This window comes from Miniopterus natalensis, chromosome 2 (assembly GCF_054644295.1).
Source record: "Miniopterus natalensis isolate mMinNat1 chromosome 2, mMinNat1.hap1, whole genome shotgun sequence".
In the NCBI taxonomy this organism is placed as follows: Eukaryota; Metazoa; Chordata; class Mammalia; order Chiroptera; family Miniopteridae; genus Miniopterus; species Miniopterus natalensis.
Window position 1 is genome coordinate 4,546,924 of NC_142082.1, and position 18,867 is coordinate 4,565,790.

Genomic DNA, 18,867 nt, shown 5'->3' on the forward strand with positions numbered 1-18,867 from the left:
CAGACCTGCTGATGATTTCATCTTGAACTCTGACTTTCCAAACTGTGAAAAAAATAAACTTCTGTTGTTGAAGCCACTCAGGCTGTAGCATTTTGTTACGGCAGCTCTAGCGCACTAATACACCAATGCACAGTCGGTTCTTGTTATTTACAGAAATGATGATCCATAAGATTTCTGTGAACACAGATTCAGTCTGTTAGTCTCAGGAGAAACGCAGGGTTGGGTTTCTGCAAGCCCTTTTTCATTATGTTTTCATCGACCGGTCAATATAGAACATCGTTTTATGTATGTTTTTGTTTAAAGACACCTGATTTAATATTATTGCAGATCACTGACATGAAGCACATGGCCATCAGCACTGTAACTCAAGCCTGAATGAAGCCTTTCTAACAGCACATATATTATCTCCAAAGGGCTCATCACAGACCCCCTGGACTTAGGAACACTAGACAGCACCGAGACCCTCTGTGTGGGGGCAATTTTAATCAGTGAAATCAATAAAAACCCATACATATGAAAAGGTAGCACTGAATAGAACATGCTGGGACGCTTGTTTACAGGATGAAAGCTGAACCTCGAGTGCAGAGCCGGCCCTCACTCAGCCGCAGCTCAGAACATGCAGCCTGGGTGACAAGTTTTATACCACCCTGTGCAAACCCAGAAGAACTGTGAAAACGGCAAAAATAATACTTTTGGGGACACAAGTAAATTTTAGAGTGTAAGGGAATTCACAATATGAAATCCACGAATAATGACGATTGACTGTACCAAGCATTTTTTTCTTTTAATGCCACAACCTTGCGTTTAACACCTGTTATCTACGCCCCATAACCTCTCCTTAGGAACCCACCTCCCTCATCGTGTCCATCCTGGAAGGAAGTTACTGTTTAAAAGACAACTAGTGCTGGAGGGAAGCTGGCGGCCCTGTGAGCAGCAGCAGAGGCCCCCGCTCCCAGCCACGGACTCAATTTACTCCTAAAATCCTACGTAACCATCTTGGAAAAACCAGAGAAACATACCTGAGTGGACGGAGTGCGAGTGGGGAGCACTGAAGAAACATCACGGAGTCCGGTAAGAGAGGGGGCGCAGGAAGGGGGATCCCCCCTGAGGCCTGTGCTGGACTCCGAGCCCGAAGGCCTGGAGGCTGCAGGGCTCCCGCCCCTCAGGAGTGAGGACGGCCTCCAAAAGCGGGGATCCCACACCCGGAGCAATGAGAGGGGAAGGAGCGCCCAGGGCACAGGGCAGAGGGACCCAGGGGAGCAGTGAGTCCAGAGGGCTCAGCGCCTTCCTGGGAAACAAAGCCTCTAGTGGCAGCTGTGACCAGCGTCTAGTGCTCCGGGTGCCCACCATAGGGAAGGCTGTCCCAAGGTCTGTGGCACCCAAGTGGTGAGGGACCAGAGCACTGCGCCGAGCGGGCGCACACGGGGACCCTCTGCCTCCCTGTGGGGCGCTGTGTTGAGCCCCAGAAAGCTCTGAATCTGCGTGGCGCGGGGGAGGGGAGGAGCCCTCCCGCCCTGAGCTCCAGGTGCCGGGAGGCTGGGATCTGTGACCCGCCGTGGTGGCCCGTGAAGCAGCCCCAGCTTTGCTGAGACCAGTGGTGCAGGGAGCTGCGGGGAACTGACTTTGGGTCCCCTCCCGCTGGGGGCCTTGGCGCGTGGGCCGCAGGACCTTTCGGGGTGGACTGTCTGCTGCGTGTTGCTTTGTGCGTTTGTGAGTTGATGGCGGAACTGGTTCCCACCTTCCCGGCGTGCACTGCGCAGACAGACCAGCGGAGGCTGCCATTGGGGCCTGCGCAGTAGATGTCTGGGGGGCGGGCCTGGTGCGACCAGCCAACCAGAGCTGAGCAGGGAGGGGCGGGGGCCACCGGCCTCTCCTGCAGCAGGGAGCCCCACACCCAACAGGAAAGGGGCGGGTCCCGCTCATTGAGGCCCCAGACACCCCACAGGGCAGAGTCCTGAGACGGAAGGAGAGCAGCTCACAGGAGGATTCTGCAAGAATAAGACTCTCGGGGACTGTTGTTTGGGAGCTGGAGGAAACGCTGAAACCCCTCCTGGGGTCTGGGCAGGCAAAGGGCTCACCAGAATATTCTTTAATCCAACCCACTGAGCCCAGGCTGCTGAAACGGCCCCTACAGAAAAGGCAACAGGCTGAAATCAATCTGAAGCTGCAGCAGGACAGAGCCTGGGGAGCTAGAATCAGAGGAGAGGGTAGGGACTGAGGAGCCGGCGGTGGAGCAGAGACTGACTCCCGCAGAGTGAGCGCCTGACAGTGACACCTCTAAGGGGAGTGATGCCCTGAGCTCCACTAGCCACCCTGCACCCTGAAGACTCTACAGAAGGCTCTGGAGTAAGACCAGGCCACTACAAGGCTGCAAAATAGCTGGCAAGAGGAGGTGGTCCACGGAGAGCCTCAGATCAGCCATCTACCTAAGGACACCAGAGCCAAACCCAGACAGTTCCTCACATTGGCTGATACACAAGCACCTCCCAGGAGAACGGAAATCAGCCCACACAGCGAGCCGCAAACATAAGCTGCCCAGAAGAAACGCACCTGATCGACTGTCTTTTTTTCTTCTGTTTGGATTGGTTTGTTTTGTTTTTTTTGGTTTTGGGGTTTTTTGGTTTGTTTTTTGTTTGAGGGTTTATTTTTTCTTTTTTCCTTAGGAAGAAGAGAAAGGGGAGAAAATTTGTTTTTTCTTCTTTTTTAAATTTTATGATAATTTAAAAAAAAAATTTTTTTTTTAAACTTTTATAACTAAATTTCCCCCCCCCTTTTTTATAAAAGAATTTTGTCTTGCTTGGCTTATTTTTAGTTTTGATTTATTTGCCTTGTTTTGTTGTATCCTTGCTTCTACTATCAAGACTTCCTTGATATCCCTGCTTAATGACTGGGACTTTATCATTATAACCAAGTTCACTGCTTTCCTCTATAGTTTCCCCCAAATCTCTTACCAGACTCCCTCCCTGCCTGGGCTTCATCTCTCTCTCTCCTCTTAATCCATCGGCATAACTTTCTTTTCTTTTTCTACTTTTCTTTCATTCTTTCATTATCCTCCCTTCTGTCTTCCTGTCTTTTTGTTCGATTGTTAGTTTCTCTTATTCTCTTCATTGTAATTTTGTTTTCTCATTTCCAACTATTATCCTATTCCTATTCTCTCCCTTAATTTTTTGCTGGCCCTTCATTCAGAATCTTTTCTCTATTACTGTTATCTCCCAGTAGCTTCTCTATTTTTTACATTTTAGTTTATTATTATTTTCTAAATTTTCACCAGTATTAACAACAATCTCTCTCTAAGCATTACTTTTCTTTCTTTCTTTCTTAAGCATTTGTGTGTGTGTGTGTGTGTGTGTTCTCCCTTCACTCTCCCAGTTCTATTTTCACGTGGGTTGTTTTCATTGTGACTGTCAAGATATTTTGTAAGATACCTCTTGTTTCCTGGGACTTTAGTTATGTATTGTCCTGCCTTGCCAGCACCTGTACACAGCTTACACATTGATGTTGGGGCTGAGACACAGTTAGCCAACATGAGAGGAGGGTCCTCCCAAGGACTGATCTACAACTATCTAGACCCAACCACAACAGGAGGACATAAAGAAACCACAAAAGGGGCACCCACAAGAGGGACACGCCTAGAGCAAAGAGCTCAGAAGTGTAAGGAAAACACACCTCTGGGCTCCACTGGACCCACAAGACAAAATCCTATCCCACAAGACTGGGAGACAGCAAGTATATCTAATATATAGATACAAACACTAAGACCTACCAAAATGGGGAGATAAAGAAACAACCCCCAAATTAAAGAAAAGGAAACATCGCCAGAAGTCATCTTTGATGAGATGGAGTTAAGCAAGTTATCAGAAACGGAGTTCAGAGTATTGATTATGAAGATGTTCAAGGAACTTAAGAAGACATTAGATGATAAGATCGAGGACCTTAGTGAAAACAAAAAAAGAGATACATACCATAAACAAAACTCAGACAGAGATAAAGAATGCTGTATCTGATATCAAGAATGCACTGGAAGGAATTAAAAGCAGGCTCAATGAAGCAGAGGATAGAATAAGTGACTTAGAAGACAAGGTAGAAAAAATCACACAACCAGAGCAGCAAAAAGAAAAAACACTTAAAAAGCATGAGGACAGTCTAAGGGAGCTTTGGGACAGCATGAAAAGAAACAACATTAGCATTATAGGAGTGCCAGAGGGGGAGGAAAGAGAGCAAGGGATAGAGAAGTTGGTGGAGGAAATGATAGAAAACTTCCCTAGGCTGGTGAAGGAGAAAGCCACACAAGTTCAGGAAGCACAGAGGGTTCTAAACAAGAGTGACCCAAAGAGACCCACTCCAAGACACATCATAATTAAAATGGCAAGGACAAAGAGAAAATATTAAGGGCTGCAAGAGAGAGACAAGCAGTGACCTACAAGGGAACTCCCATAAGGCTGACAGCTGATTTCTCAACAGAGACTCTTCAGGCCAGAAGGGAGTGGCATGAAGCTCTCCAAGTAATGAAAAGCAAGAACATGCAACCAAGACTGCTTTATCCAGCAAGGCTATCATTTAAATTTGAAGGTGAAATAAAGAGATTCCCAGACAAAAAAAGGCTAAAGGATTCAGTACCACCAAACCAGCATTGCAAGAAATGCTAAAAGGACTGCTCTAAGAAGGAGGAGGAATAGTGAGAGAAAGGTGCATCAGCATAAAGGGGGAAAATGGCATTAAATAAGGTGATATCAATAGTAACCTTAAATGTAAATGGAATAAATGGTCCAATCAAGAGACATAGGGTAGCTGAATGGATAAGAAAACATGACCCAAAAATAGGCTGTCTACCAGAGACCCACCTGAGAGCAAAAGACTCACACAGGCTAAAAGTGAAGGGATGGAGTAAAATATTCCATGCAAAAGGAAAGGAAAAGAAAGCTGGAGTAGTGATTCTTATTTCTGACAAAACAGACTTCAAAATAAAGATCATAGCAAGAGACAAAGATGATCACTACATAATACTAAAGGGATCAATCCAACAGGAGGAAATAATCCTTATAAACATTTATGCACACAATATAGGAACACCTAAATATATAAAAAATTTCTTGGGGGGCTTTAAAGGGGAGATTGACAGCAACACAATCATAGTGGGAGACTTTAACACCCCACTGTCAGCATTGGACAGATCATCAAGACAAAAATCAACAGGGAAACGCAGACCTTAAATGAATCACTAGACCTAATTGATTTAATTGACATTTACAGAACATTTCACCCCAAAGCAGCAGAATACACATTCTTCTCAAGTGCACATGGAACATTCTCAAAAATAGACCACATGTTAGGGCACAAGACAAGTCTCTACAAATATAAGAAGATTGAAATCATATCAAGCATCTTCTTGGATCACAAGCCATGAAACTGGAAATCAACCACTATAAAAAAACTCAAAAATATTCAAACACATGGAGGCTAAATAACATGTTATTAAACAATGAATGGGTTACCAATGAGATCAAGGAAGAAATCAAACACTTCATGGAAAGTAACGAAAATGAACAGACAACAACCCAAAACCTATGGGACACGGCGAAAGCAGTCCTGAGAGGAAAATTCATAGCATTACAGGCCTATCTCAAGAAACAAGAAAAAGATCTAATGAACCATCTAACACAACAACTAAAAGAACTAGAACAAGAATAGTAAAAGACAACTAGTATTCATTTATGTATTATTTATGGGTAGATAAATTACATGTACACAATCAGGTCACTCTATTCAGTGTATGTTGGTTTTACAGAGCCTGTGGCCCTGACAGCAGTAGAAAATGGCTGAAGGTTTGACCCATCTGTGCTCTGTTCATGCCAGTTTTGTTGGATTCTTAGGTTCATCTGAGAGGCCAAATCGAAGCACCTTCTATTTAGAACATTGAGATTGTTTGAGCATGTACTCTGGTACAATCCATAGACCAAAACAGAGACAATAGGTGCTAACGGTTACGACAGCTGAAACAAATGAACTTTCACTTACATTTTAATTAATCATTTCAGTTGTATTATAATTCTTAGTGCTACTGTATTGTGATACTCTTCTGTGGATCCTTTACTTCTATGGTTCCTGAAGTGTTATTTAATAAGAATATTTAACTATTTCATCTATAGAAAATTATTTAACTTCTAAGTAAAATAGCATACTAACCTTTTTTAAAAGAAAGTTGTCTTTTATTTTTACTATCTTTGAAAGGTTCTAAAGCTACAATCATAAGTGTGGTTTAATCTCTCCCACAGGTATCTTAAAATGATATTTTAATCATGATCAACTCCTTTTTTGATCCACTGGTAGGTCTTTATTGGGGTTCTATTTTCTTAAAGTCTTTGAAATTTGAAAACCTATTCAAGAGTAATTTGTCTGCTAGATGTTAAATATGAAATTTAAAGATTGAAATCTCTAATTAGATGACAGACAGCAATGCAATCAAAAGTCCTTTTGAGTCTACTAAGCCCCCATTTAAATACCAAATAATTATAACCCAATCCATGTTGGTCATTGTTACTGACTTTTCCTTTATTCAACTGCATCAGTGGCTATTCTAAATATTTTCAACAGATCAAAATCGCACCAACCCACTTTAAGACTTGAGAAGTTCCTCATCCATGGTAAAAACAGCTTTAACATTTCAGAAACAGAAAACATCCCAAGAAGCATAAGATTCCTTTAAAAATGTCTACATGAATACCTTGACAGTAATACAGTTAGTTTCTTTTTACATTAGGGAAAGAGATAAAATACCAAAATTGTATGTCAAGACCTAAAATTAGACACATAAAAACGTTTTGTTTTGTTTTGTTATGTTTTGCCTTTGAAGCGAAATCTATGTAGGAGATTTATAAGTTTTTATTTTACATTGTTCTTGATTTTCTCCAAAGGTTAATGTAGGGTGTGATTAAATATGGGGAAAGTTTCAGCTTGGCTAATTAAAAAGAAAATGCAATACTTTAAAAATTGTACCTTTTACCTCTACCACATAAGAGAGAATTAAAAATAATTATATCACTGACCAGCTTCATTAGAGCAAAGCAAGTAAACTTATATTTGACCTGTAAACGGACATAAAAGATTTTGGAAAATGTTTCATAATATGTTTCAAGACCTACAAATTTTTAATATTAATAAGTGTTGAACAAGGAACTTAAGAAAAGGGTCACGCACAGAATATACAACAAAATGTTGGGGAAAGGTAATACAAGAGCAGAGGAAGAGTTATTAATTCTTGGGACATTTACACAGTGAATCATCAGTCATTAATATAACAGATATAAAGATATTATATTTGAATATTGAGTGGGATTTTTTACTTCCTCTGGATACTGGAGCTGGAAGCGGGAACAAAGCAATATAAAATATCTCCACATTTTAAGTGAGCCTCAGATCAATAGAGCCAGGTACTCCTCCAGGATTCCCACTTCATAGCAGAGATAGGCCACGCATCTTGCCCTGGTTTCTGGTAGCCAAATGGTGTTGATTCAAGAGACTGAAAACTCAAAAGTTGCATTAAGTTTCTAACACGGGTCTTAGGTCCAAGAGGTGGTGCCCCACTCATCCTCATAATGAAAGCTGTTGTGATGGGCGAATAGTAAGTTACATATTAAATAGCAATATAATAACTCTAAATGGTACTATTTATGACCATCTCTACATTCTTATTAGTACCTGGCGTTTTTCTAGCCAGGCTGATACATCTAGTTGCACTGACAGTCAGGTTTGTTTGGAGGAAGCATACAGAAAAGCTGGGGCTCCTTTTTGGTTTTATATGTCCTCCAAACTGAACTGGGAAGATTGAAATGGAAGCCGTCGGTAGTAGGTTATAATGAAATATTGCAGAACTACAAAGGCATAAAAAGAACAGAGGATGGCAAATGACCATTTGTGCCATAACACAGGGGCCAGAGGGGGAGCAGGGTGGAGAAAATACCTGAACTGTAGAAGGTGGAGAACAGGGCGTGTGGTGTGTGTTTGTTGCTTGTTGTTGTTTGTTTTTGACACCCACAGGCTATAACCATAAGATAGGAAACCTCCAAGGTTTGTCCTAGACTAGAACTGGAAAGGGACAGAATTCTCACTCTTGACTGTGAATAAAGGTTCGTTAGAGTAAGAAATGCCAAAGCCTTAAGTTCTCCAGGGATGACGAATCACAGCAAAGCACAGTTACTCGGTGATGGGGTGCGGAGGCAGCATTAGTGTGGTCCAGACTATGCCCTTCAATAATTAGCCCAACTCAAGAAACCTTAGAGCCCAGGGAGGAACGCATATACCAGGAACCATTCAGTTCATGTCTCTCCCTAACAATCTCAAAAAAACAAAACAAGAATGCTATTTTTGCTCATGATTTAATTTAAATAACGGCACTAACTGCTCTGCAGTATTAATATATAAATCCAGAAAATATTATGGAGCAAACAGAAAAAAGTGAGGCCAACCCCAGGGTCTAATTATACAACTATTTACTGCTGCCACCTAGGGGCTGGCCAAGGAATAGGCCCCAAGGGGGAGGGTCAAGTTCACCTTCCCAGCTGGGCAGGGCAGGCAGGGCCCGGTACTAGGGTTGTGGGGACGGAGCTGCCTGGGAGGGTTTCGCAAGCAGGATGGCACCTGGAAACAGGAAGGGAGGTGGGGAAGGGCAGTTAAACAGGTTACCCAAGGCCCACTGTGCTAAATAGGGTAAATACGTAGATTTCTGCCCTCAAATGTTATTTAAAATGATGATTTAAGTTCCTTCACCCTCAGTGTTGCCATTTGAGATGTCTGTTGACTACTTTCTTCAAATATCTACCCCTACCACTGTTGAAAATTATTTAAAAAGAGGATTTAGGGGATACAAGCAAATGTCACTTTGCCTAGTTTCCAAATAGTTCCCCTGACACTTTTTTTCCACTTCTGAAAAAAAAAGACCAGGTAGAACCTTTAGATCTCAAAATGCACAAGGACACAATGCACGTTTTCCCAAGAAGAAATTTCGTTTCCTGAATCTAGAATTTTACAATACCTACGAGCCTTTAGGGAAGAGCAGGGGCGGCCCTGGGATTGGTAAAAAGGCTGGGGGGGCTTTTTCTGGTTTCGTTAAGACTCACTTTGGGAGGTGAGTTGATAAGTTGGCCTCAGTTTGCAGGACAGTTTTTTTCTTCTTTCCTTTTAAGCCCTCAAAGAACTGGGTTGCACCCTGAGTGCAATCAAGGTGCTTCCCACCCATCCAACTCCATTATCCTCAGTTTGTTTTTGTATCAGGGAGGAGATCAACTTAGATGGAAATCAAAAGCTGCCCCACATGTAGAGCTGGGTGTCCTTGGAACGCTTTCTTTCCCTCTGGACACATAGTTCATTGAGTTCAGGGAAGAAAGCCTAAAAATAAAAGTCATTACAGGCTCTATTTCCCAGCTTCCAATCTGGCAACTTCTAACCATAAAGTTACTTAAAAAAACCTTTCATATATCTATCTTGTGGGGTTTCAGTCGGGACACACATTAAATACCCCAGGCTGTACTGAACAGCCCCTGGCTCAGGAGGCATCCTCACAAGGGCGCAGAGGCCACTACGCTCCCAAGATTCAGAGCTTCTCCCAAAGAGAACCAAGGGAAAGACAGACTCGGGCAGACGCCTGAGCGGGCCGCGGGCCGCAAGCCTCAGGGTCCCAGTGCAAATGGAGCACAGTGCTCATTCCTGTTTAGCATATTCTCGAGGCCTCCACCCTGACAATGACCCAGCCACGTTCTCAGGGCAGAAAGAAAAGAAAAACAAGAAGGCAATAGTTGTCCCTGGGAGAGAAAGGATCCATAACCAATGGATCTGGATTTCCCACACCCCCCAGCTATTTATGCTGTGGACTCACCTCAAGACCATTCGAGTCCCCTCTGGCTGCCACTGATTGTGGGCATTGGAATTCCTTTTATTTATTTTCTTTGAGTCCCCTAATGGCTGCTGCCCATTGAAGACCCCCAGTGTGACTATCTGGGAACTTCCTGAGACCCCAGAACCTTTCTATCTATCTTACATGCCAAGGAGCAGAGCTCAGAGCCTCCAGTGACTTACCCACAGCCCTTGGTAAACACGAGAAGAAGGGGGAGCTCAAAGGGCTCATCATTCTCCTTGATCAGCAGTCCCTTAGCTTTGATCTCATCCCCTGTAGCCAAAAACTCTTACAATTTTATGAAAGACAACAATTAGGTGACAGAAGCATATTTTATCTAACACTTCACGAAGTAGACAGGTTCCTTTGGGAGAGCTGCCGAATGGGGCAAAAGGCAGGAGGCCCTGTGGGTTAAAGAACATAGAACCAGGGGGGGTGAATAGAAAACACCTGATTGGCCAGAGCCACATAATCACCCTTGTTTTCAGTCTGGTTTGGGGCAAAGAAGACCCAGAGTTGGTTTGGTATTTGGGGATTGGCTGGCTGGATTTACAGAGACAGGAAAGACAAACTTTCATTTTGCTAATGTGACTGAAGCCCTGGGCAGGAGAAGCTCCATTTGGTTCTAGAATTTTATTTCAACACCACTTATCCTAGGGGTCAATGCTGCAAAAAACAAGTATGTTACATTCAGTTGTGATTCCTGGTTGTTTTACACACTTAAAAGGCATGCTTCTAATAAGTAAAATAGGGAAAGAAATATCTATTATAATTGAAACATGTCCAGCCAAAAATAAAGGTTTTCTACTAACATGAAATCGATGTAGGTTCTCCTGGATCTGTAAAATCTTAGTTACATGCAGGAACAGCTTTCGACTGTTTCATGGGCTTTCAAAAGTTGGAAGACTTTCAACTTCCCTAAGTTATTTTCACGAATATTTCTCACAAATAAGATCTCAGGAATTGCTGAATAACACTGCTCAGCACTGTACACCTTAAAATATCAGTAATGCAGATACTCTATGTTGGCAGTTAAGACTACGATAAAGCGTCCCGGAAATGTGGATGACTATTTTATGAAAGTTCCAAAGCCCAATATACATATTTGCCCAACTGGAAGACCACACAACCTCCACACCTACAATATCTACATGGTAGTACTTGCCAGACAGGGTGCCCCCCTCATTTGTTTAACCAACAGACCAGCTGACATTTCTTCTTTGACACTGAAATGTTGCCATCGAACTCAACAAGCCCACAAGCTAACCCTTCAATCCTACTCCACCCCAGTAAACAGTACCTTGGTCAGAAACGTACGGAGTATCCAGGTCTTCCCTCTCCTTTTACTTCCCCCATTAATCAGTAAGGCAGGCTTTTGTACGTCTGCGATATGTCTCAGAATCACGCAGTTCCCTCCACCCCCTTGCCAGCGTCCTGGTCGTGATCACTGCTGGTTCTCACCTGGGCCGTGGTAGCCGCTCAGTAATTTATCACCCACATCTGCTCTTGGCCCTGCTCTAATTATTTCCCACGTACATTAAAATGAGTAGATTCCCCCCAAAGATCATTCACTATGGCCTGTGTATGTGAGCTTGTGATTCGTATCATCCCCCTTTTCTGTTGGTTACTCAGCATTTAGCTCTCAACTCAAGCATCACCTCTTCTGAGACACCTCCTTGATCTCTCTCACTGGGCCATGTCCCCCCATTAGCTCTTGTAGCACCAACCATCAATCTCCCAGGGAAATCCTGACGTTGCCACTTTATATGGGCTGTACGATTACTTAATTGATATTTATCTTTCCCATTAGATCAAGCTCACAAGAGCAGGGCCATGTCAATTTTACACATTTTACCTCAGTTCTGAGAGCACCTAGCTCTCAATGGATTCTCTAAAAATGTGTGAAGTGAATAGACATATGCTAAGTTCTTGAGGCAGTGGACAGGTTCTTGAAAGCTGCGAGTTTAAGTGAAATGACGTATAAGAAAACCAATTTTTCCCTAAGCTAATTGATATAAACAAGTGTTAAGTTCCTAGGGCATATTTCTGGTTACAAAAACATCACCAAACTTCTAAGTAAAGATCCAAACCACTTCTAATATTGAACATTGAAATATATGTGAGCTATACATGCATTTAAGAAAGGCTCCTAAAAGCAAGCAAGGCCATTCTTTTCCAACTGCAAATTCCAGCTCAGGGTCCTTGGGGTGGAGCCTCTCCGGGCAGCTCAGGGCACCACATGGGACCAGCCCAGCACAGGATGTCCTTTGGGGGCCTGCTCTACATCACTTACATAAGACCCCACACATTTGGCAATTATCTAAACTTGTCATATATCTCTTTTTTCTTTGTCCACCCTACTCTAGTCCCACTGAGCTGCTTTCACTGGCTAGAAGGTTTTGCCCATCTCAGAGTATTCCAAAGCCTGTTCCTTCTACGCGGGACGCTCTTCCTGTGGTTATTGATATCGGTGGCTTTTCATCTGTAATGTGGCCTAAATGGACCTTTCTCAGAGCTCCATCCCCTGACCTCTTTTATGAGTAGGCTCCACTTCTTTGTTATTCTAACTTATTGATACATTTTTATTCTCTTCACATTGTTTATTACAGTTATAATTTATACTTATGGGTTACTCAGGCACTGCCTCCTCTCTCCTGTATAAGCTCTCTGTGGAGACTAAAAGAGTCTTATTCACCAACATATACTCAGAATCTAGCAAAGTTCCAGGCAGATGAACATATAATGAATATTCTAATAAATAACAAGTTATAATCATGTGAGAACACTGTAGTCAGGAGTTTCCTCTGTAAATAAGTTAGGATCTACATTATGTCATGTTTGAAGGCCTCAGGCTAGCCAATAGATCACAGCTGAAATGCTGTAAGTCTCAATAACTTTAAAATAGGTATCAGTAAATACTCACTTCACCTATGTAAAACAAAACAAACAAAAAAAAGAATATACCCGTAGGATATCCAAATCAAGCAAGTGATTTCTGGGGAGCTTTTCAACATGCGTTGAGTGGGGGGTAAGGGGTGTAATGTCCACATTTAATTAAATATGATAGGTTGCTTTACAGGTTCTTCAGCTATCAGCCAGTTCTACATTTTGAGAAATGGCATTTGTCTGGAATAGTTCATCTGAGGTCTTTCTTTCTGGCAAGATTTGCATGACACTATCTGCTATTCCTTAAATCCACTTGGAATCAGTAGAATATCCCTTTTCGGAGCATGGGCTGTCGATTCAGACATACTTGGGTTCTAATCCCATGTCTGTACTAATAAACAGCTATGCAAATGTGTTCAACATTTCTGTTTAACATGAGGGAAAAAAAATCTTCCTCTTGTGAAAATTAGGCAACATTACTTACAGGGTTTTCATCATTTCCAATTTAGGGCCTTCAACTAGTGTCACCTGCATAGAGAACACGTTTTTTGCGTCTGCGTGATAAGATCCAGGCAGAGGACTTGACAGCGGGCCAGCTGCTCAGGGGCCTGCAAATGCAACTATTTCTCTGGGATTCTAAATATTACTGAAAGTGTAGAAAATTGAATTTATCTGAACACATCACAGGCCTACTTTCTACGTGCCAGGCAAGGTTGCAAGCTTTTTTCATCTCCGATACTGCTTAAATGCCTCTGCACCCAGTGAACACAAATAAGACACTTTGCTTAGCCACCGAGGCTTGCTGAAGAGCCTTCTAAAACCTGTCCAGCAATGTGCAAAGTTTCACTGACGTTGAGTGGAATGTGCAACTTTAGGGCAAAATATTTATTTCTAGGGACAACATATTGAGAGAGTACTGACCCCAGTGGTCCTATTTCTGCCCTTCCCTTCTGCACTTCTTGGTCTATTTCCAAGTAAATGTTGAATAAATATATAAATAATTATGTTTAATAGGGGTGCCATTTTTTATACTATGCTTTTATTACTTGGTCTACTTTTAAGTGAAATCACGTGACTAACGCATTCAATTCTGCTGGAAAATTATTAAAGCAAAACTTTAAAATAAATTTAACAGATTATATCTTTTTTTAACTGAAAATTATGAGACTATCAAATAACCATTGATATAACCCTGACTTTTAGAGTAATGATAAAATGCAGGTCATTTGTAAACACCAATTGTGGGTTTTGAAATCAAGTTTATTAAACTTAGTTTGCAACTGGTCCCTACTTGTTGAGAATTCAACAAAAGTCAGAAACACCTCCTTTTAGGGTTATCTGCCTGGGTTTAAAGAATTAAACAACCATCAGAGTAGAGTTTATATGATCTTCATGCAAAATATTGGCTTGCAAATCTCTAATTAGCAATGTAGCAAGAAGAAAATCCGTAACTTTAGAAGGAACATATATTAAGAACTTAGATTTATGATTTGGGAAAAGCAAAAAATTGTATAACCATCTTCCCCGAAGATAATTTACTAATATGGATTCCTGTAAGTCAGTCTAAAATGTTTATTTATGGAGTAGCCCTTCAAGTTGAGTGCAGGCTATATTTGTCTTATCAAAACTAAAAATAAAAGTTATTAAACAAATAATTTGCTCTTTTCAAAGTGAAGCACTTATCTGTGCTCAATGTCATTCCTTTCATTTAAATACTGCTGAGTTTTAAACTGTATTTATTTTAATGCAATTGCAGGGTAGTAGAAGGATATAATTTCACATAATGCCGTATTAGGAGAAAAAATTAGGTTTCCCTGAATTTAAACATTTTAATATCCCCAAAATTAGTAATAAGAAAATAGCATTTTTGTTGCTCAAAACACAAAGCTGAGAGGGCGACTGAGTAATACTAAGGCAACAGTAATAATGGCACCGGCATTTGCGGGCTTCTCCGTGGGCCCCCCTCGCCTGGGCCCTGGCCTGAGGTGACCCCCACCGGCTTGTCCTGGGGTCCCCCCCGCGGGGAGGGCAGGGCCCCGGGGCCCCCGGCCGCGCCCCCCCTTACCCTCGGCGCCCACCCGCAGCCTGCCGCGGCCCAGTGCTGAGCAAAGGAGCACCCCTGGGTGGCGGGGCGCGCCCTCCCCCGGAGCCCGGCTGCCCGCCGGCGCCCCTCGCTCCGCTCCTTCACCTGGGCCCGGGCCGGCTGCGGGTTTCCCGCGCTCCTGCCGCCCGGCGGGCTCCCCCGCACAGGGTCCCAGGGGCTGCAGCCCGCCGGGCCTGGGGCGTGACCGACGCCAGCGCTGCCCGGCGGACACCGGAGCCCTCGGGGCGCAGCCAGGCGCAGGTGAGTGCCCGCCCCGGGGTGCGCGGGGAGAGGCCCGGCCCGCGCGGCTTCCGTTAGGGGGCCGTTACCAGGCCCCAGGGTATCGCTGGTCGCTGTTGTTACTCTTCCTGTGCCCAGGGGGTAAGTTCAGCTTCATCGTAGGTACGTGTGTAGGTGAAACAGTGCGGACAGGGTTGGGTGCTGTCCACGCCCGAGGCACCCGCCGGGTGTCATGGGTGAGAGAGGACTGCCATAGTCTTAGATGAGGGGCTATTCTCGTTTAGTTGGGTAAAGGGGAGCAGGGCGGTGCCAAGCTCCCCCGCCCCCAGGTACCCCTGGCCCTGTGGACGGCCCCTGGGTGAGGCCCACCCTGGGCTGAGCGCTTCTGCCCCTTCTTCCGGGAGCCTTAATCTCAGAGTCACTGTCTGACACCTGCATACACTCCTCACCAGCCTAAGAAAAGAAAAACATGCAATGGTTGGAGGTAGATTAAGCAATAATGCAACGATAATGGTATCCACGTGTGTGGACTTCCTCTAGGTCGTCAGGGTGGCAAGAGTTTTTTTTCACCTACACGTGTAAGTCTGCACACAATAGAGGGAAGTAGAAACTCATTATTTCCCTTTGATAAGGAAGGAAGTTGAATGTTATTAAGTCCAAATAACTGAACCACTGAAATGCAGCTAGTAGGTGGTCAAGAGGAATTAGGAGCCACTGCTTGCCCAGAGCCTATCTCCGCACCAGTTTCTAGACCAATCCGAAAATGTATTGTGCATTGACCACTCACTAAGATGTTAAAGCAATAAGAAATTCTTGTAGAATATGTTCTTTTCTATAGATATAATGTATAGTAAATGAATTAGTAAATAGTAATACATTGTATCAAAGAAATTCTCTGGGATATATGTGCAGGGTGGGGCAAAAGTAGGTTTACAGTTGTGAGTAAAGGAAACAAACTGTATTCTTATATTATTACTTATTAATTATCACATTTTCATGAGCAACTGTAAACCTACTTTTGTCCCACCCTGTATATATCTATAAATCTTTATGTTTTACTCATATTTATATATTTAATCCCTCTTAGCAATTCCTTCATTTATTTCATAATATGTATTAGGCATATCCAAATTTCCAGCCACTTCCCTAGGTCTTTTTCTCATGGTTTACGGTAAAAAGAGCAAGATGATATTGTATAAACTCAGAAAGTACTTCTCAAACACCTTCCTGCCTAAACTTGTGAAACCTTTTTTAGCAAATACACTGAAGCATTAGTGACCTGTTGGTTGTTGTTACAAGGCTGACTTAGAACATACGTTTTGAGGGGAAAATATTCGCCAAACTTTTGCTACACAGACTCTCAGGCCATTTGTTTATCTTTGCTACTTGTTGTTCGTTTTAATTTACAAGTAGCCATCTAAGCAAACGAGAGCGGGCTTAGAAGACATGCATTAGAAATGAAAGTCATCTGCTTGCGTCTCCAAATATTTAGATCAAGACATTTGTCTTTGACTTAGCTGATGGAACAGAATTGCCTTCCTGTTGTCATCCTGAGCCCAGCTTTGCGAATGAGGAGCGTGTGCTTTGAAATGCACACAGTTCCGACCTCGCGATTACAAGCCGGAAGCTTTGAGTATAGATATCCCGTCTTTATAAAGCTCTTGAATAGCCTCTTGAAAGTGCTCAGAATTCCTGGACATCCTCCAGAAAAGCAATGAAAAATGTCGCATGTGGGGTGGGGAAATAAAGTCGTGAAGGGCGACATCAGCGGCCGTGAATAACCCTTTGCACAATCACCTCTGAGAGTCTCTTAAACACACAATCAAGGAAATGCCCCATTTTCATTACAGGTCATTTGTATCGACTCATCACTGCATTGCCTCCGAGGGTTTTGATAAATCACAGTGAAGTCCCAGAATTACAGGAATTAGAATCGTAAAAGGCCAATCCGCCCATCGCGCTCAGCGAGGATATCTGGGGAAGGGCTGTTGGGTGTGACTTGTTCCTTCGTGTTTAGTCACATTTTAACTGAGTTCAGCAGTAGTGCTTTTGGGAAATGACCTCGAGGATAAGAAAGCTTGGGGCATGCAGTTTTCGTCGTTGTCACTAAAAAATGAGTGTTTAACCAAATCTTAGCTATTGGAATTTCAAAACTACGAGACATTTCCGCCCATTACTTGCGATGGACAATGCTCTAGTATCTTCAGTACTAAATGCTTCTGACAGAGTAAGAAATACCAATGAAGTGATCAGAGTTTCGTGCATTTTAAAATTGTGCTAATTTAGCCTGGCCGGGCGTGGCTCAGCGGTTGAGCATCGACCTGGGGTCCAGGCGATCGGGGTTCGATTCCCGGTCAGGACACAGGCCCGGGTTGCGGGCTCGATCCCCAGTCGGGGGCATATAGGAGGCAACTGGTCAATGACTCTCATCATTGATGTTTCTATCTCTCTCTCTCTCTCTCTCTGTCTCTCCCCCTCTCCTTTCCTCTCTCTGAAATCAATAAAGATATATTTAAAAAAATAAATAAATAAAAATAAATAAAATTGTGCTAATTTACTACCAGGGAAAAATGGTTCAGTGTTTAATAGGTAGAATATAGTGCGAAGACACCTACTGTGTGAGAACTTAAATTCTCTTAGTGTTGTTGTGACTTTTCTTTCCTTTTTTAAATTTTTTATTCTTTCTTCAGACATTTATTCTTTGCCGTTCTCTGCATTCTGTTTCCCTGGAAATTCTAACACAGACATACTGAAGCCTGGGCAGGGAGCACAATTGATTAGAAAGTTGTCCTGATGTGCCAAGAACCAAGATTGCGGATTCGATCCCCAGTCAGGGCACATAGAGTAATTAATCAATGAATGCATAAATAAGTGGAACCAAAATAGATGTTTCGCTCAGAAAAAAATAGAAAATAAAAGAAAGTAAGTAGAGAATACAAATATTGATCCCTTCGTACTTTAGGTCTTTGGTTTATGGTTTCTTTGTTTTTTAAATTAAATTTGCCGGGGATACATTGATTAATAAGATTATATGGGTTTCAAGTGTACATTTCTATGATACATGCTCCTTATATTGCATTGTGTCCCCACCACCCAACACCACACTGTCTTCTGTCACCATACATTCGACCCCCTACACTCTGTCCTACCCCCGACCCCCTTCCCTCTGGTAACCGCCCTACTGTTGTCTGGGTCTGTGAGGTTTCGTCTGGTTGGTTTTCTTGTTTGTTCCTTTGTTATTTTAAGTTTTATAACACACATGGGAGTGAAATCATATGGTTCTTAATTTTTCTGTCAACTTATTTCACTTAGCATGGCGTTCTCGAGGTCCACCCATGTGGTTGCAGATGGCACATTTCATCTTTTCTTACAGCTGAGTAGTGTCCCACTGGGTACACGTCCCGCATCTTCTCTCCCCGGTCATCCAGCCAGGGACACTTCAGCTGTTCCCATGTCTCGGCCACAGTGAAAAATGCTGCAGTGAACATAGGGGTGCCTATTTTTTTGTGAATAAATGTTTTCAAATGTTTTGGGTAGATACCCAGAAGAGGGGCTGCTGGCCCATACGGTAAATCTATTTTAATGTTTTGGGGAGCCTCCGTTCTGGTCTCCGCAGTGGCTGTGCCAGTCCACACGCCACCAGCAGCGAGTGAGGGCTCCCCCCTCCCACACCCTCTCCAGCGCCTGCTCTTCCCTGTCCCCTTGGTCACAGCGTCCTGACAGGCATGAGGTGGTATCTGCTAGTTTTGATTTGCATTTTCCTAGGAGCCAG